Source organism: Panthera pardus, unplaced genomic scaffold (genome assembly GCF_024362965.1).
Source record: "Panthera pardus isolate Hobbes unplaced genomic scaffold, ASM2436296v1 HiC_scaffold_10, whole genome shotgun sequence".
NCBI classification, from domain to species: domain Eukaryota; kingdom Metazoa; phylum Chordata; class Mammalia; order Carnivora; family Felidae; genus Panthera; species Panthera pardus.
This window is the reverse complement of record NW_026526655.1, coordinates 56,745,669-56,770,916: the sequence shown is the minus strand read 5'-3', so window position 1 is coordinate 56,770,916 and position 25,248 is coordinate 56,745,669. Positions and strand designations below refer to the sequence as shown.

The 25,248-nt window shown below is 40.7% G+C and overlaps 1 long non-coding RNA gene across 1 annotated transcript in view; it reads left to right on the top strand.

The window, feature by feature from the left end:
- Window positions 1–25,248, top strand: part of LOC109273524 (uncharacterized) — a 93,449-nt gene that overhangs the window by 61,626 nt on the left and 6,575 nt on the right. Inside the window, exon 3 of the long non-coding RNA XR_008423887.1 lies at window positions 20,644–20,863. This is a non-coding gene — a long non-coding RNA (uncharacterized LOC109273524). The remainder of the gene's footprint in view (window positions 1–20,643; window positions 20,864–25,248) is intronic.

The following is a 25,248-nucleotide window of genomic DNA, read 5'->3' as shown; positions in this document are numbered from 1 at the left end:
TGTGGAAATGATACCATAAGTGACAGAGATACGTCATGAGGGCTTACCTGAGGTAGTGTTTAAAGTGTCAGCCAAGAGAGAGGCATGACGGTCAAGGGCCAGCACCTCCCAGCACCTCCCACTCTAGTATGCCTTTCATCCTTCACCACAGTATTTTGCCAGAACGTAGCTAGTGAGAAATCCCTCTGGGCAAACATTTTGTGGGTCTCTGACTTTGAGGAAGACATTTCACAAGTCATAAGATGGCAAAAAGTAGTCCAATAAGGAGAGACTGGGTGATCAGGGTCAGAACTCAAGCTCCAGTCTTATGACTGCCTGGATGAGTGACCATGGAGGCAGACTGCCACTTACAGGCTCTGTGACCTCGGGGAAGCTATTTGACCTCTCTCTGCCTTAGTTTCTTCATGTGCCATGGGAATAATAATAGTACTTTCTTCATAGGGTTGTTGGATGATTAAATGAGTTAATACTTGGAAAGTACTGAGAGTAACACCTAGCATACAGTTAGCACTCAATGTTAGCTGCTTATGTTCCTCTTTTCTTCATTTATTAAATGATTATCTCACTAACTTGCCTCCAGTGAGTGTGGTTAAGAATAAACCGCCAATACTGCCCTGAGAAATGTCTAAAGCAGAGGACAGAAATGATCACTTCATGCATTAGCTTATAACATAAATGAGTAAGGAAATATTTTCAAGTATGAAAAATTGGGGGCCACGCGGTCAACTTCTCTCTCCATTTAAAAAAGTTCTCCTCTGGATGCTCATTAGGGATTTCTACCCTTCATTTGGGCTCTATTCTCCAACTTCACTTCTATCCCAACTCCTGGTTTTCTTAAACTTTTTTTTCCTCTTAGGAAAGTGAAAGAATAACAGCTCCAGCTAGAGACGCTTGCCTGAAATAGCACTGGCACATAGCAGCTTCCTTTGTGGGTTTCTGCCAATGAGCCCAGCAAGCCTGTAGATCCTTGGTATGCCACTGGGTCCCTAGGAACAGGCCCCTGACCTTGAGGCCTGGCAGCAGGCCCGGGCTGTTCTGAAGAAAAGGACGATCTCCCTCCCGAGACCAGACAGGCACCACCCATCTTGCTATCGCTGGAGTCCTGTGCCAAGCAAAACACCAGGAAAATCTCTTTTTCATTGTTTGATTTTCCATGGGCTTTGAAAAAGTTCCCATTTCTTGTAGCCAAGTCTAGAATTAAATTATACTTCACTGATAGCTGAGGGAAAAAAAATCCCATTCAACTTCCTGAGGCTCTTCCAACAGGCTTTGTTTGTGGCCTCATGGATGCTGTTTCTGACGTGCCTCAATAGCTTCTTCCTCGAATCCCCTTCACACACGCTGACCCTCACTCTGCTTTGTGATATAAATTATTCATCTAATTTCTTGAGCACCAGGCAGACATGACTGAGGAATGCTTCCCTTTCTGAACATGAAGTAATTGATGTTTTTCTGCTTTCCTGCCATGTGGCTAGGGAATTATTAAAATGGGCTTGTGTTTAATAGTCAATTTTTGTTGGGTATTCTAGCTCCATAGTTAAGCCACACACTTCCCATCTCCTAAAGTGATGTGATGGCCCGTGATTTTCTAAGAGCTCTATCTTCATACTTCTATATTTCCTTTCCACCTCATCTCTCATAGCACAGATAAGCAAAATGGCAGTAATATGAGCATTTTATGTTAAAAAACAATCTCACAATCCAAAAAAATCCCCTAAGAGATAGCTTTCAATTTCCCCTCCCCCTCCTTACAGCCCAGGCCACCACCAACAGTGACACCTAGTGGTCAAATATAAGTCAGTCCCTTCATTCTGAGTTGAGCCGCTTTTTACAAAAAATAGAATTTCCTTTGGAAGCAAATGGACTGAGCTTTATGTTTTTCTGTGACTGCACAGAAAGATAGGTTTCTTATAATGCATGGCTAAAATATATTACTTGGGGATGGGCAAGTGCATAATTTTCCTTAAGAACATTAGATCTTTTTATCACTTGTGTTTATAAAGTTCCTATAGACTTGTGCTTGTTTCTCCCCCCACCCCCACCCCCGCCTTAGGTAATGACCACTTGATTTTATTATAACTTTAATAGTTGGCAGCTGTTAGAAATATTTTAAATTTCAACACCTATAATGTATACTTAAAGATAAAGTATTTTTAAGTGAGTGATATTATAAATCAGTTATTTGCATAAATCTATCTCAAACTCATGGAACCACATTTACTGGCAAAAATGGTTTCCATTTAAATGATAGTAATCTCCAGGAAGAGATGAGAGTTTTTCCCTTAACCTTTTTTTAATAAGTGAGGAAACATAAAAACATCTATATTATTAATGAAATCTTTCAGAGTTTATAAAAGTATGGGAAAACCATGAATCCTTTTGTACAACCTTTTTATTTTTAAATAATTTAAAATAATTTCTAATTATTTCAAAATATTTTAAGATAACTTATTTCATTTTATAATGATAGATGCCGAGGCACTTGCAAAAATAGTGCTGAGAGGTCCTCTGTAACTTCCCCCCAGCTTTCCCTAGTGGTAACATCTTACATAGCTATAGTACAATGTCAAAACCAGGAAAATGACATTGGTACAATCAATTTAATTTATTCAGATTTCATCTGTTTTACTGGCACTCAGTTGTATATGTGTGTAATTCTATGCAATTTTATCCCGTGTGTAGATGCATGAACCACCACAAGATATAGAACTGCTCTATCACCACAAAGATATCTCATGCTACACCTTCATAATATTAAAATAAATGATTGAGCCCAGACCTTGTCGATGACAGGAAGAAGGCATTTGTATATCATTATTGTTATCACCCACGTTTATTAAACTCTATGGCCTGTGTTGTTTTAATTGCTTTATATAAATTATGTCATTTAGTTTTTGCAGTGATCTTAAGAGGTAAAGATTCTTTACCTTTTGTGTGTGTGTGTGTGTGTGCACAACTGCATTCATTTAAAAGGACAGCAAGTGTGTAATTAAATCAAGAAAAATGATGGTTCTCTGATCTTTTGTCCCCTAACACACCAGATAAAGTTTGCTCCAAGCTCGGTTTTAAATTTGATACAGACTCAATTCAATAAATATGGGTACTGAGCTAGGTGGTGAAGGGATTACAGGTGTTGACAAAGTACATTGCTCAAGGCCAGTTCTCAGTTCCCTAGGTTGGCCTTCTGAGATCCTCCTATTGCCAAGGCCAGCTTCAGCTCTTGACAGAACCAAAGACAAGGCTGGTTTCTCCTGAATGGCTTGGCATAGAGTCACTTTTGACAGGAATGGAAGGGAAACTGGGTTCAGTCTTTTCAATTACTCCTTCCTGGTTATGTTTTTGACATTTTACATCTTCAAATGCTTGAGTATCTGTAGAGTCATAACATGCTGGGAAATAGAACATCATGAGACACCAACATGGTTTGAATTAGCTGCTTTGGAGTAAGGAAAGCTGAAAGGTAACTTAATGATTGTCTTCATCTGTCCAAGTAGGCTATCTGGAAGAAGAGGGGACAGAGAGGATCACTGGATGGGGAGTTAGAGGTTTGCAAACTTCAAGAGTCGTAGAGTTCTCAAGTAAAAATGCGGGGATTCTGCAGATTATGGCTAATATGGATTGAATGTTTGTGCCCCCCCAGATTCATATGTTGAAACTTAATCCCTTGTGTGATAGTATTTGGGGCTGGGCCTTTGGGAGGTGATGAGGTCACAAGGGTAGAGCCCTCATGAATGGGATCTTATGAAAGACACTCCAGGAGCTCTCCCTCACTCCTTCCACCTTGTGAGGACAATGAGAAGATAGCCCCCTATGAATGAGGAAGCAGGCCCTCACTAGGCACTGAATCTGCCGACACCTTGATCTTGGACTTTCTAGCCTCCAGGACTGTGAGAAATAAATATTTGCTATTTAAGCCACTCAGTCTGGTATTTTTGTAATAGGAGCCCGAATGGACAATGACCAAGGTCCCTTTCAATGCTATCTTTATAAAGTAAATGGTAAAAGGGTTTCTTGATGGTACAGGCTTCTAATTATTGGGTAGATGATAAAAGTTAATTAGAAATGTTCCGTGTGGCTTAAAATAGACTTCCATCTCAAATGGAATGCTTTAGAAGCTGTGGATTCTTGTAAATCCTTGTAAATCCTTTAGGGTCTTGACTCAGTCTTTACTCAACTTTGAACATTGGAAATTTAATGAAATTTATTTACTAGTAAGCAATGTGCAAATGCATAGCACTATTCTAACACATTTGTGGCAAACAGAAACCTTACTAGTGAGGGGATTGTGATGCTGAATTCCTAATTTAAATATGTCTCTTTCCAGCTGCATGATCTTCCAGTAATTCTCCTGACTTGTGTCAGTCTCATTTCTCCTTCTCAGTTTTCTGTCTATATACCAAGTTTTTAAAGCAATCTTTCAGGAAACTTACTAGATAAAGCTGAGAATATAGGGAAACACTTTGTAGCTGAGGGCAAGTAGCATACTACCCCAATACTATCTATAAGGAAAACATAACTCAGATGTATAATATATTATATATGCAACAGAAAAACAGCCTTTAATAGACCTTGAAATATTTGTCCCTATCCACCAAGATTTAGCACTTACTTTATTAGTACTGACCGTACCCTGCTTTGGGACATGATACATTTCAAAAACATGCATGAAATTGAAGTGTGTAAAGGTAGAACAACAGGCTTCCTATTTTGAGGGAGGGGAATATTCATTTCCAGAGCATTAGCATTTTTAATTAATTTAGTCAGTTGCTCAGTCAATATATTTTTGTTGAGCATATCCTATGTGCCAGACACTATTCTAGGCACTGGGGAAAAAGCAAAGAACAAACAAAACCTGTAAAAAATCTCTGCCTTCTCCTACATTATAGGGAATGAGTTGAGGAGAGAGAAGTAGACAAAGTAAAAGAGCAGAGTATTTAATTCATTAGAAGCTAATATTGAAAGAATCAAGTGTTGGAGGAGGATGGGGATGAGGGTATTTATGGAGGGTAAACAGACATGGAGCAGCTTGGGCAGGCCTCTGTGAGGAAGACATGCACAGGGGTCTGAAAGGCAAAGATGGCTGATGGATCCCAGTCACCTTATATGCAACTGTTGCAAGAAATACCAATTTCTGTACAAAGAAAGCCTCATACTGAGAAAGTCCCTAGAACTCAGACAGTCCCTACTCAGAAAGGAGCTGGTACTAAATCTAAGTGTTCTTTTTCATTCCCTGCCAAGGCTGGTTGGCCAAGCGAGGCTGCTAAAATGAGTTTCTCTTGTGGGGGAGCTCCAATGGATACCAGAGACCAAGGAATCCAAAGAGGCTTGTAACTTAGTTAGCATAGGGGTGTTTTTGTAATACAGGGGAAATTAAATACTCGCTCCTCCAGCAATTTGTTTTCTCTTAGCTAGCCAGTGTGCTTGCTTGTTTGCACATATCCACCATTTTCAATACATGGCCCGTGGATCTCTGTCCAGGCAGGCATGGCCTGTGGTGCCTTCTGTTGTTTCCATCAGTCACCTCCCCTCAATTTCAGTAGATGTTGGGTTCCTGGCTCTGAATGAAGACCAACCCATTGATGTTAAGAGGGAAAATGCATTATTAGAACTCTGGGTCACTCTCTCGTCTTCTTTTCCTTATTGCACAGTCAAATAATAATGCCATTGTGCAGTACGAGACATAAAAATATAAAAAATGGCATGAAGTTTCAGCTGGTAAGAGCTGTAATCACAGTACTGAATGGTTAGCTCCAGGTATAACTTTTTCGAAATATGAGATCTGCTTATCCACCTTCACCACCTGGGAGCCTAGCCAGTGGTGCAGAATTATTTAGTCCCCTGAATTTGCTCTCCTACTTAATGTCATAGCCAGGACTAGCATTCTGTAAAGGCAATCCTGTGGTTTTTAGCATGCAGGGAATAGAGCTCCCTAACCTACTTCCTGAGGCCACTCATTCCATTCCTAGTTACCTAATATTTTTTAAATGTCCCCAGAGAGGGTAAAAACTGACTTAAAATTATACTTATGTGTAAATGACTGATATCAAATAAGAGGAGGTTGTACAGGGAAAAAAAAGGCTAGATGAGGGTGGGAGGGAAGAGGCTCCAAAGGGGGAGGCTGGGGGATGGGACATAAGAAACAGTGGTAGCCGGAAGAACAACATCGCTTCCTCAAGGTTTTGCCCCAATCCAGCTGTTTATGCAAGGCAGGTAGGAACTCTAATTAGAGGGAGAAAGTGACAGATTTTGGAAGGGAATGTACAGGGGATAGGGAACTTTAGTTCTGCTTCTTTTCCTCCAGGCCTCCTGGAGTCTGTAAGCTCCTCAGGGCACCTCAGAGCCCCATCAAGGATGGAGGTTGCACAGGACATATCTCCATCAGGAGCCTGGAAGTGAGGGGGCGGGGGGGGGGAAGACAGCTCTTTAGTGCAGCCACTAGATAATCAGTGCAAGTTTGCCTGCTGAAGGGACCAAAGGGGCTGAGCAGGGCCTCATGGAATGAGTCATGGCTCTGAAATCCTGTGTTGGGGAGCACAGGAGAGAGGGTTGTTCAAGCATGAGGAGTGCACCCAGGATTGTAATCTAGGAGGACCCAGTCAGGATGAGAGTCAGTGTTGTCCCTGGGACAACTGACAGGATCTTCAATGTCAAAGAGTAAGGCTGAAAACAGGATGGAGCAGGGACTAGGAAGAGCCTGATGAAAAGATCAGAACTAAGTTGGTTATAAGAGACAACATGATAGGGTCTTTTGGAGAGTCAGGAAGAGGACAGAGAGTGAGTACCAGAATCTCTCCCAAAGAATTTTCACAGCATACTAGCCCGGTGAGATGAGGTGCTCCATCAAAAGGTTCCCATGGTCCCCCTGCTAAAAAGAAATTGAGAAGACCACAAACTTATACTCTTTTACACAGATTAATTAGCTTATTAAAAACTTCAAGAAGTCCTACAACCTGTGTAGCTTTACTTAACCCCCAATTTTTCCAACTAATCTGATATTGGACTCCTTTTCATATGTTATACCTGATCTGTTCCTAGGAACCCACTTTGGGAAATACTCTTCTATAGTTTTTTGCTCCAATCCAGTTACATTGGCCACCACCCAAAGTCTCCCTGGCCACTGAAGTGGTGTCCCGCAAAGCTCTTTCTGTAAAGCAGAAGTCTCTTCACCTCCTGACCCACAGTCCACTGGACACCATTCATATCCTCTCTGGCCCCATGCTGAGAATGTTTGGGCATCTGTTGAAAGGTAGTTCAGAGAACATTACCAACCTGTTATATTGACTTGAAAACTATTGTAACTATACCCTGGAACATCTTCAATCCACTAGGTGTTTTTCTTCTAGCTGGAGAGAAATGCCCTTTGAACCGAACTTCCCCTACCTGTACATTTCAACTCTGGAAGGTTTTTGTTGTTGTTTTACTGTGAGGCTACCTCAAGGCACAGCTGTCAGTTAGTGGCACTTTATTACAAGCCAGTGCTAGCTAACAGACCATGAACCATTCATTGATAGCTAATATCCTTAGTTACACCGCACCCCTACTGAATAAAGAAGCCAGATTGCTAAATTTGTTTTTTCAAAGACATTGAGTAAAAAAGTTGACAAAGCCACTTGAATGCAATTTCCAACCATCTAAAATGAAAAGCTTTCTCGATCTTCATGTCATAGACTGGAGAGAAGGTTTATTTTCCTACTGTGTGTAAGTAATGGATTTCGCCTTTTCTGGGAATCCATCATCGAAGAGTATGTTGAATACTCAAACAATGGCAGTCTAAATTGTCTTGCAGTGACACTAACTAGCTGGAACTAATTCAGAAATGTGCACGGAGCATGATGAGGATAACTTCGTGTGCGGGATAAAAGCAGCACATCTCACCTGCTTCCATCATAGCTCATCTTAGGACAGACGCTGACTGGGCCCAGGCTGCCCAGAAAATATAGGAACCTTGTTACAGATTACACCCAGCTTTTCTTTTTCTTTTCTTTTCTTTTTTCTTTCCTTTAAAGAGGCTCTTTGTCAGAGAGAGAATGTAAAAACTCAAATACTTTTTACTCATTTTCTTGCCGAGAGCTGCAGGCATAACCAGCAGCGACCACCAGTAATTAATCATAGCTCTGGATATGGGAGCACACGTTCAAAGACATTTTCAACCCACTGAAACACGTCATGGGTTTAAAATTTTGCCATAGAGCAGAATCTCTGGAACGAAGCTTTACATTCTTTCTGATTTCGATGTACCTACTGAGTGCAGCCAAAGGCCACTTTTGTAAAGTCATCAGGAATGGCAGAATTCCTTCCTCCCAAGGAATCTAGGGCAGGAAAGCATCTCCGGACCACCCTGGAGACACACAGCAAGATGGGCAGAGACAAGCCTATGACACTGGGCAAAATATTAGGTGAGTGTTTGGGGAATGCTTTTTTGTTGCCATGAACAGAGACTCAAATTACGGAGGCAATTTATTGCAAGGATGCTTGTGGAACAGCACTTGAAATAGAAAATGCTCAGGGCTAGAGATAGTTCTGGAAAATACCTATGCTCTCTGTTGCTCTCAGGAGCCACAGGGATGCCCTCTATTGGTTTATCTGCTTATTTTTGACATCCATTCCATCCTATCCTCTTTGTGGACTATTGCTTAGTCATTACTTCCTCTTCCCTATAACTTCAGCTTGCACATGTTCCCCCTTGCTTCATCCTTCTAAAACTTCAGCTCTTATTACTAACTGACTCATTCTCTTGGCATTTTCATAGTTTATATTCTCAAGAGAGCAAATTTAATTGGTCCAGACTACAGTGATGGGCCAGGCCACATTGCTGGATGCCAGCCTACGGATGGCCTGCCTACGGATGGCCTGCCCTTGGGTCAGGTGCTTACCCCTGGTCTTATCAGCTGAGACCAGGTGGGGTAGGGTTACCCTGTTTAACACAGGCTCCTGTAGACCTGTCCCTTCAGCAGGGGCTCTGATTGGGCAGACACCATGATTGACGTCGGAGGTCACTGTTGTATTCCTGTTCCATAATTAATGATTCCTCTCAGAGCAGCCCATGCTTTTCTCATATACCAGCCCACACAGCTATCAGATGGCATTTCCACTTCTAAATAAGTCTCTACTCTGTTCAGATTTTTCATCCTCACTGCCACTACTCTTGTTCACATTGTAATTATTACCACCACTCACTGTCTCTTAAATGGTCTCCCCACTGACACTCCCATGTGCCCTTCAGTCTTGTACCCATCTTTCCACAGTTCAAATCTGATCACACCACCCCCTACTTATGACATTCAATGCCTCCCATTTGCCACAGGATAAAGTCTAATTCTTTGATGTGGTTTAGAAGGTCTTAAGGTTTCCATGACCTGGTCTCTGCCAGGCTCCTCTCCCATCATCTCTCACCATCCCTCCTCTGCTGTCTACGCTCTGGCTTTACTGGGCTCCTCTCAGTTTCTCTCGACATGCTGCATTCTTTCTTGACTTGGGACCTTTGTACCTGCTTTTTTCCCTGTCTCCATCCCCAGCTCTCCCTCTTCTCAACGGAAACTTCTCACCTCTGACTTCTCTGACTCCTTCGACAAGTGTGGTGAGGACAGAGCACATCTGCTGTTTGCAGCTGTACCCCAGCCCTGGCCCTGGGGTGGCACTCCGTAGGGGCTCTGTAAACATTTTTTGTTGGTGTGTTGCTGAATCCCAGAACACAGAGAGGTTATTTCTGTGTGGAGATCAAAAGTGAAAAGTAAATAAAAGAGTGATTTGGACAGAGGAAGAGAGAAAGAGAGTACAGGGAAATAAAGAAGGACATGGTATAAGGATTTTGAAAAACTCATGGAGTATAGATAAACCCCTGAAGGAGAAAGATCTATGGACTTCGATTAGTGAGAGAAATCTGCAGCCCCCAGAGGGCCAGTGAGATCAAAAGACTTGCCCAGGAATCCATCTCAAGGATATCTGGCCATTAACAATAAGCAGGATTTAGGATCTGGATTAATTTGTTTAGCAGGGAGAAGTTTAACTCCCTTCTATTCCTTTGGAATAGCTGTGGTACTTCAAATGGGATATGAACCTGGGCACACCTGTTTCCTGTGGTTTATCCTGGGACAGTCTGCATTCCAAGACATAGCCTTCAGCTCCCTATGTGTTCCCAGCATCAGAGCTCTCTAGTGCTCCCTGATAAACTTTCACAGATGCTGTGACATTGTTTATTTGCCCTTTGAGAAACCTGGGCTATGCTCTCCTCCTTGTGTCCTGCCCACACTGCCCCCACAGAGAGCTCAGGGGAGACAAAAGAGCTGGACAAACTTGCCACACCTCTGTGAAGGGTCATGTTCATCCCTCTCTGACGTTAGCCTTCTCGGGGAGGGTCATGGAGTCAAGCAGCCACAGTTATCTCCACTCCACTGGCATCAGGTAGATAGTACGTTTTTACAGTGACTGCCAGAAGCATACAAGTGACACACGTCTCCACATGTTTTAACGTGAGAGCTTAAATTTCAAGACACACTGAAAGCCAAAAAGAGAGTGGCCGCCTCCCTGTATTTAGCAAGTGAGAGATAGAGCTGGAAAGAGAACTGGCAAATGGCTAGTCAGCAATGTGGCATCAAGAAACTAGTTCCCTTCCAGCACACAGATTAGCTACAACCTCTCATGGAATCAGTTTCCAGCCGATAGCTGATGGTAACCAGGGAAGAACACAGGCTCCCACAAACTTGAGGAAGGAAAGGATGGCCAAAGTCAATAGGCACTGCAATAACCTGAGGGCTCTTTTTCCCTCTGACAAGGGTCAAGGAGGGAAGAAATTGCTCTTGAAACCTCACAGTAGTGTCATGGTCTGAATTAGAAAGGCTTGTAGATCACACCTTCACTACCATGTTTGTCCTAATGATCATGCAAATGTCCTGCCATGCCTGAGGCTTGGACCCAGCGATGTTGGTGGGAAGCAGCTCTTGTCCTCACATCCAAAGACAATGGGTGGCCCTATCAGAAAAGCAGGGATCTTAGTTATCTCTTTTCTTGATAGTTCAGTCTGAAGAGATGTAGGATTCTTACCTCCTGGCCATCCAGTCTGAGACCGATATAAGTAAACATTATCTGCATCATTTAAGAGTCCCCCCCCCCATTTTCTCCCTCTCCAAAAAGCAAGCAAGCAAGCAAACAAACAAAACAAGCAAAAAAAGCCCCAAACAGGCTGAGTTATCTTGATCAAGGCACCTAACCTCTCTGAACCTGTTTTTTTCAGCTGTAAAATTAGGAGATTGGACTTTGTTGAAAAGCCCCTCTAATAAAAGTTATGACATTTCATATAAAATATTCAGAAGCCATAGGAAAGAGGGGAAAACACATTCTTTTCCTTGATGGGCCATCACATAAGAAGAATAATGAGTATTTGGGTGTAGGGTTCACAAGAAGCCTGACGTACAGACTTAAGATGCCTAATTAAATAGTGGCCTCCCCAAGGTCACAGCCTCCTTCCTGTTCGTGTGTCTCTCCACTCAGTGCCTCGTACTCCATAATGCTGTGCAGAGCATGGGCTCCCTGACAGCTGTTGCCTTAACTCTTAACAGACTTTGTTTCTCTCCAAGGTGGGTCCTAGACCCGTACCTAAGGCCCAAGGCGGTGGAGGCATAGTATTGCTGTAGACATTTGCATTTGTTCTGTTCTCTTCCTCAGTGTTTGGACCAATGTGTCCGGTGGGATCTAGATTTATGAAGGACTGCTTTCGTTTCGGGTGCCTGGCTTCCTTGCTGACAGTCAGGCTGCCTTGGGATGTTGATTTTTGTTCTTTTGCTCATTGTTTCCCTGCTCCCTATTTCTAGTTTCTTTTTTTCAGAGGCTGACGCAGTTATTTCCACCCCAAGTGCTTGGCCCCACTCTCCAGCTCTGGGCTCCGTAACCCATGGCAACAAGAGAAGGGAAGCAGGTGATCACACACCACACACACATATGATTTGCTCTCTCTCTCCCTCTCTCTCGTCTCTCTCTCTCTCTCTCTAGCTCTGGCAGCCTAGGGCACACAAAGGGAGGAGACTTAACTGGCTGCAGTGCCAATTAGAGACACAGGCCTCGTGGCTGGTGCTGAGCGCTCAGGGCTTCCGGGTCACGATGCAGCAGCTGCTGGGGAGCGGCGTGGCCTCTCCTTCTGTTTGCTGCAGCTCCTCGTATTTCTCCAGGGCAGCAAAGTAAAATCTGACCTTGCATACACAGTTAAAAATGTCTTCGCAGCAGTCCATTCCCTGCTAGCCCAGCCTGGAATCCTATTTTATGTCACTATGGAGACTGGCAGAATTGTGCCTATTAGTAATAAGTGAGCTTACATATATTTGAATGAGAAGAAAGTCTTTCCACATAATTTTCCAAGTGGAAATCATAATTAAGTCATTTAAAATCTAAACTCTCACTCCTGCCCTCTCTCATATTGGTGGGTTGTAGGACGTTTCAGCCCAGTGCAACAATTTCTTTGTTCCTTGCCAAATTTTCTAGTTGGTTTGACCTAAGGATCAGAAGAGTCAAGTGATTGACCTGTGCTCAAGTGGTAAAAATCCCCTTTCTGTTCAGGGGCTAGAAATACATGGTAGACACATTCTTATTCTACTTGCTCAGAACTAGTAGTTGTAGGTTAATAAACAAGTCTTTTAAATAGGCATCATAAAAGTGATACATACAAACACATGTAACATTTTATTTTCACTTAAAATTACAAATATACCTTAATTTCCTCACTCTTTCAATGTAGGGCCAAGGTCTGATGCTTGAAGGCCAACTCAACATTCTTATAGTATAAGCTATAGTAATAATAATAATAATAATAATAATAATAATAATACATCATCTACAACTTCCAGTCTTGGTGCTGTAAGAATTTAAAGACATTGGAAAATCCATCTGAGCCCAGGATCTGTCTAGATTTTTATGGTTTTCTGCAATATTGAACAATAATCTCATTTCCATTTCATTTGAAGGCAAAGAAACTTGTCTATTCTATCCAAATAATTCAACCAGTTTTTTAAGAAAAAACTTCATTTCCTTTTGCATTCATATTGCATTGGTTTACATATTGTTTAATAAAATTATGAACGATAAAAAAAACAGATGCAACTGGCAAAAAATGGTTTGGGAATAAATCCAAGTGCTCTTGATAAATTGGATACCCAACTGGTGGGAGCAGAGGTATGTAGAGCATACCTCAAGAGAGCAGCATCCAGCATCACAGAGAAACTAGGAACCTCTAGCCACTTTAGCACATGACAGTTGGATGTGATTACTAATATTAGAAATGTAAGAATGTGATTACTTATACTAGAAAGCTGGTATTGCTAATACCAGCATGGAACGAGGGAACCCATTGCACTGATTCGCTCCATACACACTCTCCTTAATCTGTATCTTCATTTCTAAGCTCAGTTCTTCATATTTAACATTTGGACAACTTCACCTGTCCCGTTCGCTTCTTAAATCCAGTGTGTCCAAAAACAAGCCCTTCTCCTCTTTTGAGATGAAAAAGGACATGCTGGTTTTGCTAGTAGGAAAACTCTTTTGCTAAAGGAAATCTTAAGCTAGGTTAAAGCCAAGAAGGGACCCCAGAGGTGTAACCTCCTTCATGCTCCTTCAGGAGATCCCAAGGAGCCTCCGAGGATTTCTAGAATTCTTTAGAGCACAGATGGAAAATCTCTGGAATAGAGTATAAACTTTGGAGCCAGACAGAATTGACTTCAAACCCTCACTCTTTCACATGCTGTCTATGTGACTTTGGGCAAATTGGTTATTACTGGAGTCCTAGTTTCCTCAGGAATAAAGTGGAAATAATATAGTTTCTAATAAAAATTGTGACTATGGGATAAAATGCTGCATGAAAAGCATTTGACATGCTGAGATACTCCACAGAGTTTCCCATCAGTTCCTTTTCTCTGTGGTCTGGATTTTTTTAATGGCACCCAGTTCCCAAGGTTTGAAACCTCAGTTGCCCCTGGCCCTTCCTTCCTCCTTAACTACCACCCTCCAACCACATCACCCAATTATCTGGGAAGTTCTGCATTTTCTAGCCCCTTAACACCAAATCCTTAGTTTAACTTCCATTTCATTTCATGTTACCATCTTCATTCATGCCTCCATTATCCCCTAACTTCCTGTTAAACTGTACCCACAAATTCAACCTACGCATTGATGATCAATGACCTTCTTGAATTACAGAACGGACTGGACAGACTGTGCTCAGATCCCCTCAATGGTGGGACACCCCTCAGGGTGTAGTCTACCACATAATATCTATATGGTAGAGCTTGGCATTCAAAGTGTTCCAAGCTTTAGGCTCTTTTCTCTTCCAGGCTTATCTTTGGGCTTGTCCAGCCCAAGCGACTTTTTTTCTGTTCTCTCACTGCAAGAATTTCATTCTTCACCAAGTCTGTGCTTCTGCGCCTGCTATTTCCTTCACCTTTCCCTCACCATATCTCTGGCGGGGTAAGTTCCACTAAGATTTCAGGCAGAAGTGGCCTTTTAAAAATAATGTTGTCTCATCATTTCCTCTTTTAAACACCCTCTTTTGGCTTCATCCCCTAAAGTTTGTGTCAATCTTCCTATATTGTTAATATTTGTAACTTTATTCTACTCTCATTTATGACATTATCTCTTCTGTGACCTTGACTCAGAATTTTGCCATAGTAAGCTTCAGAAAATATATCTTGGCTGAGTACTTTTGATAGATTAAACATTTCAAGGTATAGATAAGATCCAAAAGAAAAACAAAAACAAAAGCAGAAACCAAGACTTACTGTAGGTTCATAGTGTATGTATGGTCGTCTCCTCAGTGGCCTCTCAAAAGAGGGCATTGCTACCCTTGAAGTTTTGATCTCCCTCCCAGGAGGTTGGGCATGAATGTAAAGATAGAAATTAATCCAAAGGAAACAGGGTTTTCCTTGACTCTATGTTTTATTGTTACAAGTTTATTCATTGTTTTTTGAAAAAAGAAAACAAAACTTCTGTAAACTACTACATTGCAAAGAAACAGAGGAAAACCCACATGTTCTTCCATGTGCTTTTTGCTGCCATTTTATTTTCTATCAAGCTTGTAGTGGGGTATCATTGGCCAAGATTTCCTGAACACTTTAACTATAGGAAATTCTTACAATTATAGGAAATTGTGATCCCAATAACAGTTTCTAACCTGTCTGCATCCAAACCCTTTTCTTTTTTCACCACCACAAATCTAAACCTTCATGTGATATTATTCCATATTATAACCATGAAAAATACAGAACAATGCAATGAAATAGTAGAAGGAGAACTCAATTGGCATTACAAACTGAGGAAGCTCAAGTTCTCAAGATCTCCCTTACCCCTTTTTGTTAAGCCGGACAGACTGTTAACAGAGTATGGGTATTGGGCTCTGACCACTGGAGGAAACTGCCATTATCAAACAAACATCTGCTTGCTTCCCTCTGTGGTCCCTACCAGCTGTAGCCGAGGCACAGTAAATTACTCTGCTAATTCTATTGGCTCATTCCTGCACTTCTTTAACGTAGAATATTGATTTGTGCCAGGGATCCTGGGCTTGCACAGATTCTAAAGATGCAATGGGAAAAATCTGATATTTTTAACACCAGAAAAACCCGTGATATGGAGAACTGGTGCTGGAGTTGAAAGACACCCAGTGAGAAGCTAAGACTGAAAACAATGCATCAGTTCATTGAAGGGGTTCCCTTTAAAGGTAAAACACTGGGAATCATATAGGAGAGGACCACCCTTTAGTCATTAATGGAAGGCAGGGTGATGTTGGCCCATTTTGAGGGATAATGGGAATGAGCTGGAGGATGTGATGAGGAAAAGTAGTCGTCTTTGGCTGATTATTTGATATAGAAATTCTACTCATAAGGAAGAAAAACCCTCTATAGCATGCCTATTCTTAGGCTGTTCTTGATTTTCTGAAGAATCAGGGTATAATAACAGAGAAGTCCAACTCTGGAATTCTCTGGTACTTAGTAGTGTGACTTTGGTAAGGCTGAAGTTGTTTCCTCATTTCTAAATGGAAGTGATAACTCCCGTAGACCTGTGAGAATGAAGTGAAATATTACATGGAAATCATTCGTCAGAGCCACAAGCTTATTGTTAATTGTTAGATGTACTTTCAGGGCTCTGTGTCCTTCCTCCAGAAAGCTGATAGGCAATGGAATTCACTCTGAAGGCTTATGTAGGAAGAGCACACTGGGTGTTGGAGACGAGGACTCCACTGAGAAGAAACCACCCACCAGCATCCTCCAGAGTTTGATAAGCACTTGCTTCTCTGGTTGGATGGGGTGTGAAAAAGCTTACCTCAAAGGAAATTAACCCAAATATGTAAGGCCAGTGGGATTAATACCATCAGGCATTGAGGAGTTATTAAATTGCGTATGAAATGTGAGGGGCTTGACATAAGCTCCCCACCCACTCCACTTTCCAATTTCATAGCTATTGAATTTCAAAGAATTATTCTCCGTGTTTTCCTGGTGATTTTAAATTCTACTGTCCCTGGCAGAGTGAGGTGTGGAAACAAGATTCAGGATATCTTTCAAAGATGAAGCTGACATTGATTCAAAGCAGATGTTTTGGTGGGATGCCCTCACCTATATGGACAGCTGGCTTGTGTTAGGTGTGGCTTCTCTGGAAGGTGCCCAGAAGTCCAGAACACTTGAAATCGTGGAGCATCTCAGAAGATTCAGTAAAACCTTAGGGTCCCTCCTTTCTCATTTATAAACTATTGACTTTGATACAGACCTTTGGGGAACTACTTTCATTAGGTGGGGACAAAGCCCTATATGAAGAACTGTATGTGGATTACTCATCTAATCTACACAACACTCTAAGAGTAGACACCACAGTGCCCTTTACCTAGGTGAGGATACTACAGGAGAGGTAAAAGCATGTAACTTGCCTAAGGGTTCATAGATAATCAAGTGGTAGAACTAAGATGACATCCAAACATGCCCATTTGACTTCAAAAACTATCTGTAATTATCTACATTACAACATGTGTTAAGATACATGAACCACATGGAATTGCTAAAGGTCAACCAATTTTGACCTACAAAATGGCAGTTTCATATGGTTTAACCAAATACTTCATTTGACCCACAGCATATATTTCATTTGACCTACAGCCTTAATCTAAACATAATGTCAACCAAAAAAGAATGCAAGTAAATGTGATTGGATTTGAATTTCATTTCCTCTTTTTTCTGCTGCAAAATACAAGAGGAGCTGACTAATCCTACCTCAATGATTCATGTACTACTTGATGTTTTTCTAATAATTTTGAAATTAATCTTTGTATTGTATTTTTTTATTAGCTTTTTTGTATTCTGACCAACTAAGCTTATAATTGTGTTTCCCTCTCGTTGGTTGCTGAACTTCACACATTTTGCCATTATGACTTTTATATTTTTCAGTTCTTTCCATGCTCAGTAGATTTCCAGAATAATTATTGTTCTTTATACCCTCCAAACAAGACTACAGTTTTTTTGAAAAAAGCATAAATTATATGAAACTTTATTAAATTATCTGGGGTCTAGGAAATATTCTCAATGAGGACAGACCTGGCCAAAATTATATGTACCTAAGATGTACATTAATAGACATTTTATTTAAAAAACTATAACAGCATGAGAAGGTATATTTTACATTTATATGTAACATATATGTGTAGAGATGAATGTTTGAAAATATAAATATAAACAATTTGCATAGTAATGTTTATTATCTATGTTCCAATTTTAGTTAATTAATATGTGGTGAATTAAAATTCATCAGCTTTTCCCTCTTCTTCCCCCAGAACTCTGTAACTTTACCTGTCACTATGGCCAGATAGTCTTTTTAATTTTTTAAAAAATGTTTATTTATTTTTGAGAGAGAGATAGAGTATGTGAAGGCAGGGGAGGGGCAAAGAGAGAGGGAGACCAGAATCCGAAGCAGGCTCCTGGCTCTGAGTTGTCTGCACAGAGCCCGACGTGGGGCTCAAACTCACAAACCATGAGATCATGACCTGAACTCCTGAACTAAAGTCTTATGCTTAACTGACTGAACCACCCAGGCGCCCCAGATAGTCTTTTTTAAGGAAGTTCACCATCCTTCTGACGCATGTCTTTACCTCCCATTCTCATCAATAAACCTTTTGCCCTTGTTTTCAGTGAATTCTTTTGAAAGACATATTTTCTCAATATACACTTATTGAGACATTAATGAGATGAATCCAGTGATCCTTTTTCCAGCTCACCCAAGGAGAATGTTGGTGAAATGGTACTTTTCATTTGCTTAGCACTTTTTGCTTTTGCAGAGGATTTTCCACTGTCACTGGTATTTGTCATGAATATTGCGTGTATGTAGTAGCTATGCCTCTGTACGTGCCTTTTAATTTAAAAAGTTGTCTGAGTGTTCAGCAATGTCTGGGTTAGACATTGATTTCTTATTAGGGGGTAATTACTCAGTTTGGGGATCTTTTCTGGTTTTCAGACTTTGAACCTGCTCATGAGAATGTTCTTTGTCATGTTTTGCTTGTTAATAACAACGCAATAGGATCTAGTACTCTTCCCCACTTTATACCTATGATACTATGGAAATAAACTTGTTCTGACAGATGCAAACATTTTCCTGCATTGACAAAAACTCCTGCTACCGGGTATGCAGACCACATTGTAAGGAATGGTTACATGAGGAGCTGTAAATTTCCAAGAGGTCTGTCAAAGCTGAAATGTTTTCAGGTGGTCTAAAAGATCATTTAGATTTAGGTATTTGAGAAGAGTCTTCTAGAGAAAAAAATTGTTTTTTTTAAAACAAGCAAATCTCACCAATGATGGAGAGGTAGCCAGAGAACTCTCAAAATCACCACCACTCCTGCAATAATTTTCACATCCTGTTTTTGTCTCTCTGCTCCAGCAGCCGCCTCGGTGGTTCCAAGGCGCGTTCCTGCATGCTTATTGCAGGATGTCACAGCCATTTCCTCATTTTGTGTAGATGTTTTTATTAGGTTGCGGACAATGTGCACGCTGGTTTGTGAAGAGTTAACACTCAGCTGTGCTGTTGATGTGCCTTTACTCAATATGTTTCCTTTGAAGCAAGGGTGCAGTGTTTCAAAAGACAATCACTATAATTCTATGCAGATTTTTCTTGATTAATGAATAGGAATTTTCAACTGAATCTTTAAATAAGTCAGAACAGTGTAAGAAATGGATATAATCCTTATTTTTTTTATTAAAAGTCATTTCAAATTTGAAAAATTCAGGCATTGTATACATATCTGATTTATTGTCATATGTGTGTCTTGACTCGTAAAGCTGTTGTGGAAATTATATAATGCTTGCAAAAAATAGTGTGGTCTCTTTGTGAAGCTAAATGAAATAAAATATAAAGTTTGTGATACATTAAATCACAAACATAAATATGTACTTTATGGCCAGCTGTTATTTCTAAGTGTGCACATTTTAAAATAGAAACATTTACCCAACATGCTGATTAGCAATTTCCCAGTTCCAAAAGGCTCAGTCGCATTTAAGATGCAAAAGATTAAAATGCCTAAATGGATAAAGTTAATAGTTCATCTTCGTAAATGTTTTTATATGTTTTAAGTCTTACAGTCCCTTCCAACCCTGTAGACTCAAGAGCTGGAGCTACTTTGATGTGGATTTGTGTTTTATGCACATGCTTTCATTGGAATAGAATCTGACTGTGTCCCAGACACTGGGAGAAATGTTCTGCATATGAACGGAGGCCATGTGGCTCCATGCTACTTCATACTGTGTGTGCAGGTTCTCGGAGAAAGTGAACTGCTTATCATCATATCACAAAGAGTCAGCCTTAATTTTGGCTAAAGATCATCTCAGTTGCGAATGTTCCACCTCTGAGTGATTTTACTCTTCCCCCGCATAAAAACTGGTCAAGGAAGACATGCAAGGTTATGTTGACTCTAAATGCAATTCCCTGGGAGACCTCATTGGCTCGTCCATGTGGCATCTCCGCCTCTGTAGGTAGGTCAGAATTGTTAAATGCCTCTAGTCCTTTAGAACACATTGGCAATTGGCAGTTCAAAAGTTCACATGATGCCATATGTCCTAATAATTTTTATCTACATCTAAAACAATATGAGACTGTCAAATAAAATCCTGCATGCAAACAAATGATGGAATGCAGGGGAACCCTCTGCTTTAGCCTTTTCTCCTTTGTCCAACAAGCTAATGCAATAAGGCCAATAATAAAAGGTTGTGTACTAGGCCTAAAGCCTGTGACAGATAAAAAAGAAATGTTGGAAACCAATGAAGCTTTTGCACAATTAGATTTTTTGAGGCTGTGCTGTAAGGATTGCCCAGAGCCTGTTCAGTCCTGATTGATGGTAAAATCATAACTACATCATATTAGCTGTAGAGTTCACTGACAGGTTACTACAGATTAATATTGCCACTGCTGTTCACTTACCATCAAACCAGGGAAATATGAATTGAGCTGTTCTTCTAACAAACCCTGCATATTAAAAGGTAAGGTGTCCTACTGAACAGTCTCCCCTGTCACTGAGGAAAGACACAAACAATGTCTATTTGAGAGATATGCAGATACGCTGCAGCATACTAATTAGTCTGCCAGGAGAGCCCCATCACATCCGGCTGGCTAACAAGCCTTCATGTGTGCTTGTTCCTTCAGAGCTCTTGGCTACAGGACTGCAAACGACACCCTAAAACGTGGAGCTGCAAACCTTGGTGATTTAAATGCAGGCTGCCAGGCAAATTGCAGTGACATAAATTTGTCCCATGTGTTTTGCATCGTGTGAATATGAAACAGGGGAAGCCATGGAGCCGAGTTTTGTTGGCATTGGACTCAGGAGGTTTGGTGAGCTCTTTTCAGACATGCTGCCCACAGCAAGGTGAGGTCTTTTGCTTTACTTTGAAAATGTTGAAAATGCAGGAAATAAACATGTGCTGATAATAATGAGATCCTAAAGTGAAATCATTTTAGCCTTTTAGTGCCCCAAGCCTTGGGTAAGAAGTCCACCGTGAAACAAAAACAGGACTCACTCTACAGGATGGGAAATGGAAGGGTGAGTCAGTCCTGACATAAGGAATGTCAATAAGGAACGGCTGGAATAACAGACACTTTCACAGTGTGTCTGATGTGCAAAGAAGAGCCAGCCTGGAATCAGGCAGGAGACCTGTGCTTTTAGCCCTCAGTCAAGGCACTTGTTCTTTTGTGAGTTGGAATGTTGTGAGGGGTTTGAACTAGGTGATGTCCAAGGTCCTTTTCAGCTTTATTACCCCATTCTGCAGGCCCAAATGTCTTATATCCTAGGCCATGTTTCGTGTTTCCTATCGATCTTGCTGTTGTTTTATAGAGAATATGCAAAGAGCTAGAGAGTCAGCCAGAACCTGGAGAAGAAGATAATAGTGTCTTTTTATTTTTTAAGAGAAAATGGTGACCTTGGCAACTGTAAACCATAAGCTTCATAAACAATGTTAATGGACAGCTGACAGACTGGGAGAAGAATTTGCAATGCTTGAAACTATCTCTTAAAAAAATGACATTGGATTATTACATAGAATATACAAAGAACTCTTGCACATTGACAAGAAAAAAAGACAGGAAACCTCAAAGAAAAATACGTAAGGGATATGATGGGGTAGATCACAGGAGAAGAAGCTCAAGTGGTGAACTGGTACCAGAAGGGGTACTCAGGTTCTCTGGTCATGGAACAACACAGACCATTTCAGACACATTAGAATGTCACAACTGGAAAGTTGCATAATGCCAGGTGTTTACAAGTTATGGGGTTATGGGAACTCTTTGATTGTTGGGAGAAGAGTAAAGGAGTATGATCATTTTAGAAAGCAATCTGACAATCTTAATGGAATTAAGGCAAAGATGACAAGAGGTCCCACTTAGCAGGAAGGCAGGGAAGACCTGAGGTTTGGGCATAATATAGTACTAGTGCCCCCTTTACTTCCCAAAATGTTCCTCTTAGGAAAGACAATAAATTATATAGTCATCCTGCTTCACCAAGCCCACTTCTGGACACATCCCAGAGACATTTTCACAAAGGGATAACACACAAAGATGTCTTTTTAGCACTGTTTGTGGTAATTTGGAGTTGGAACTAACATGTATGCCCTTCATAAGACAATAAATAAGTAAGTGGGGCAGTTGCATTCTATGGAAAAGTATGCAGTGAACAGAGGCAGTATATTCAATGTTTAGATATGCAATATTTTTTTAGACATGCAATATTTTGATAATGCCACATGGATACATTTTAAAAGCAAAAATTTTGAGTGAACAAGTAAGAGAAAATGAGATGTAAAGTGTAATGCCATTTGTCCAAATTTTAAAAAACAAATTCAAATTTGTTAAGTACAAAACAACACTAGATCTACAAAGATACATGCACATATTAACAACATCAGAATGCCTCTGTGGGGACGAGAGAAATGGTGATGAGGGTTCTGGGGTGAGGAGGAGAAAATGATGAAATGAGAGATGGGCCTTGTGGGAATAATGGGGCGATGTGCTATAAAGTGAGGTGTAGGATTATTATAGGCCTCTGCCCTTGAGGTCAAAAATGAAGAATAAAAGATGATAATTGTAACATGTCTCTGGGAATGTGATAGAAGGACCTTCCTTCAAATCAAGTATGATTGTTATCAGGAAGCAACAGTTCATAAATAGGAAGGCTTTTGAGTCTGTCCTATACAACCTGTTCACCAGATAATTCCACTATCTAATAATCTCCTGACTGACAGTAGAGTCTCTGGCATTGTCATCAATGAATGACTCAGATTTCACAGCAAGATGTATGGTAAATGGCATCTGCAAGGCACATAATTGTAGCTCTCTCCCACAACTTTCAATGGCTCCCTATATAATATGAAGCCTAAACGCCTGAGCTTACAATAAAGGCTCTCCACCGTCTAATATCAAACTGCCTCTCCCATTTTATTCCTACTTTCTTTACATCCATCTTTCACTCTCCTGCGAGTCCTTCTGCCTCAGTCATTGCTCACCCTGTGTGACCCGCCTGGTGGGTCCTTTCATTCCTCTTCTTGTCTAAGTCTTATCCACTTTCAGGACTAGTTTGAGGTGCAGCTCTTCTATAGAGGCTTCCTCTCCCATCTCAGACCCAAGGGACCTTGACTTTCTCCTTCATGCAGCTGTTAGAGTGCACACTGCTTGGCATCATAAGTATCTCTTTATACATGTGCTTTCTCTGCAGGGATCAAGTTATATACTCTCAACTCTCATGAATATAGGCATACCTCATATTATTGTGCTTCACTTTATTGTGCTTCCCAGATACTGTTTTATTTTTCTTATTTTTATGAATTGAAGGTTTGTGGGAACCTTGTGTCAAGCAAGTCTATTGGCGCCATTTTTCCAACAGCATTTTCTCACTTCATGTTTCTGTGTCACATTTTGGTAATTCTTGCAATATTTCAAAATCTTTCGCTATTATTATGTTTGTTGTGGTGATCTGTGATCAGGATGAGACAGTATATTTAGTAGATACATGCTGTGTGTGTTCTGACTGCTCTGCTGACCAGCCATTCCCCTGTCTCCTTCCCCTTGGGTTTTCCTATTCTTTGAAACACAACAATATTGAAATTAGGCCAATTAGTAATCCTACAATGGCTTCTAAGTATTCAAGTGAAATGAAGAGTCAATCGATGTAGCAAACTAATAAAGTTTCCTATTTTAAAATAGGAATACTATTTTAAGAAATTGCCATAGCCACCCCTGCCTTCAGCAACCACCACCCTGACCAGTGAGCAGCTGTCACCATTCAGGCAAGACCCTCCACCAGCAAAAAGATTACAGCTTGCTGAAAACTCAGATGATAGTTAGCACTTTTTAGTAATATTCTTAAATTAAGGTATGCACATGCCTTTTTTTTTTTTTAGTTATAATGCTATTCCTCACTTGATAGACTACAGTATAGTGTAAACATAACTTTTATTTGCACTGGGAAACCAAAAAAATTCTTTTGATTCAGTTTATTGCAATAGTCACTTTATTGTGGTGGTCTGGAACTGAACCCCCAATATACACGAAGTATGCCTGTAGGCTTAAACCTTTTATAAAGTATCATAAAATAAACATTTATTGACTCCCCGCTTGGATACTGAAGGAGGATACAATAACCCCTGGATACTGTCCCTGACTTCAAAAGAGCTTACAGTCCATTGGAAAGGTGTGTCAATCCCCAGAGAGAATTAGAAAGTGAGCGATGTCAGGAGGTACAGGAGGAGATGGGCTGGAACTGGGGAAAGTGATGCCTGGAGCTGGTGTGAATCAAAGCAGTTTCTAATTTCAGAGCAGAACTTAGCCTCTTCTGTATGCTGTTTTCAGTCCAGGCCTGGCATGTTAGGTCAGGACACAGGAGAGTTAGGTACATAGAAATGTTTCAGCAAGGTCTGCTGGTGATGGTGATTATAGGATCATGAAGTCATTTCCCTACTAGAGAACCAATGCTCCTCTTTTCTTTCTGGTGTATTTTAGGGCTAAAATAATTATTGGATGAATCTGATCTTTGCAGGGGGAAATACTAACTGATGTCTGAAAACAAAGAATGATGTGCTTAGCTAGTTAAGGTCTGCAGCCCTAATCCTTATGGCAGCCACATTTGTCAGTAGGTTGTGTTGCTGTATGAGATGGGAAGACATTGAGTCATAGGAGACCCAGCAAAAAATGGGCTCAATAATAATGATATTTAACAATCTTATAAATAAAAATGTTTGGGATAGGGTGCTGCCATGAATGATTTAATGATAATCCTTTTAGTGAGGACCCAGGTTCCTCCTCCGCTTCAATCTGCCATCCTTAGCATGTTTTTGTCTCATCCTCAAATTTATTGCCTCTTTGACATACAATGGCCACCATACTTCTAGACTGTACACCTTCACAAAGCTATGCTCAAAAGTAGGGTGGTAAGAAAGCTTCTCTCCAAGATCACTGCCAAAGAAGGACTTATTTTCCAGAAACTCCTAGAGACTTCCCCTTACATCTTATTGTCTAGAGCTGGGCCATGGCCAGAACTAACCACAAAGGAATATTGGGCTGGTTTAGCACTATTATAGTAGATAAGCTTTGCTAGCATGGAAGAAAGGGGAGGGGATTAGTGGTAGTGTAGGCAATGGAGAGTTTTCCACAGGCCACAAATGTATTGGGTATTCAATAAACTTTGAACCTTTTCTAAAATTTCATGAAGAAAAGGTCCATCTTGTGGAATAAAAATATGTTCATGGGCAGCAAGTTCTCACAACT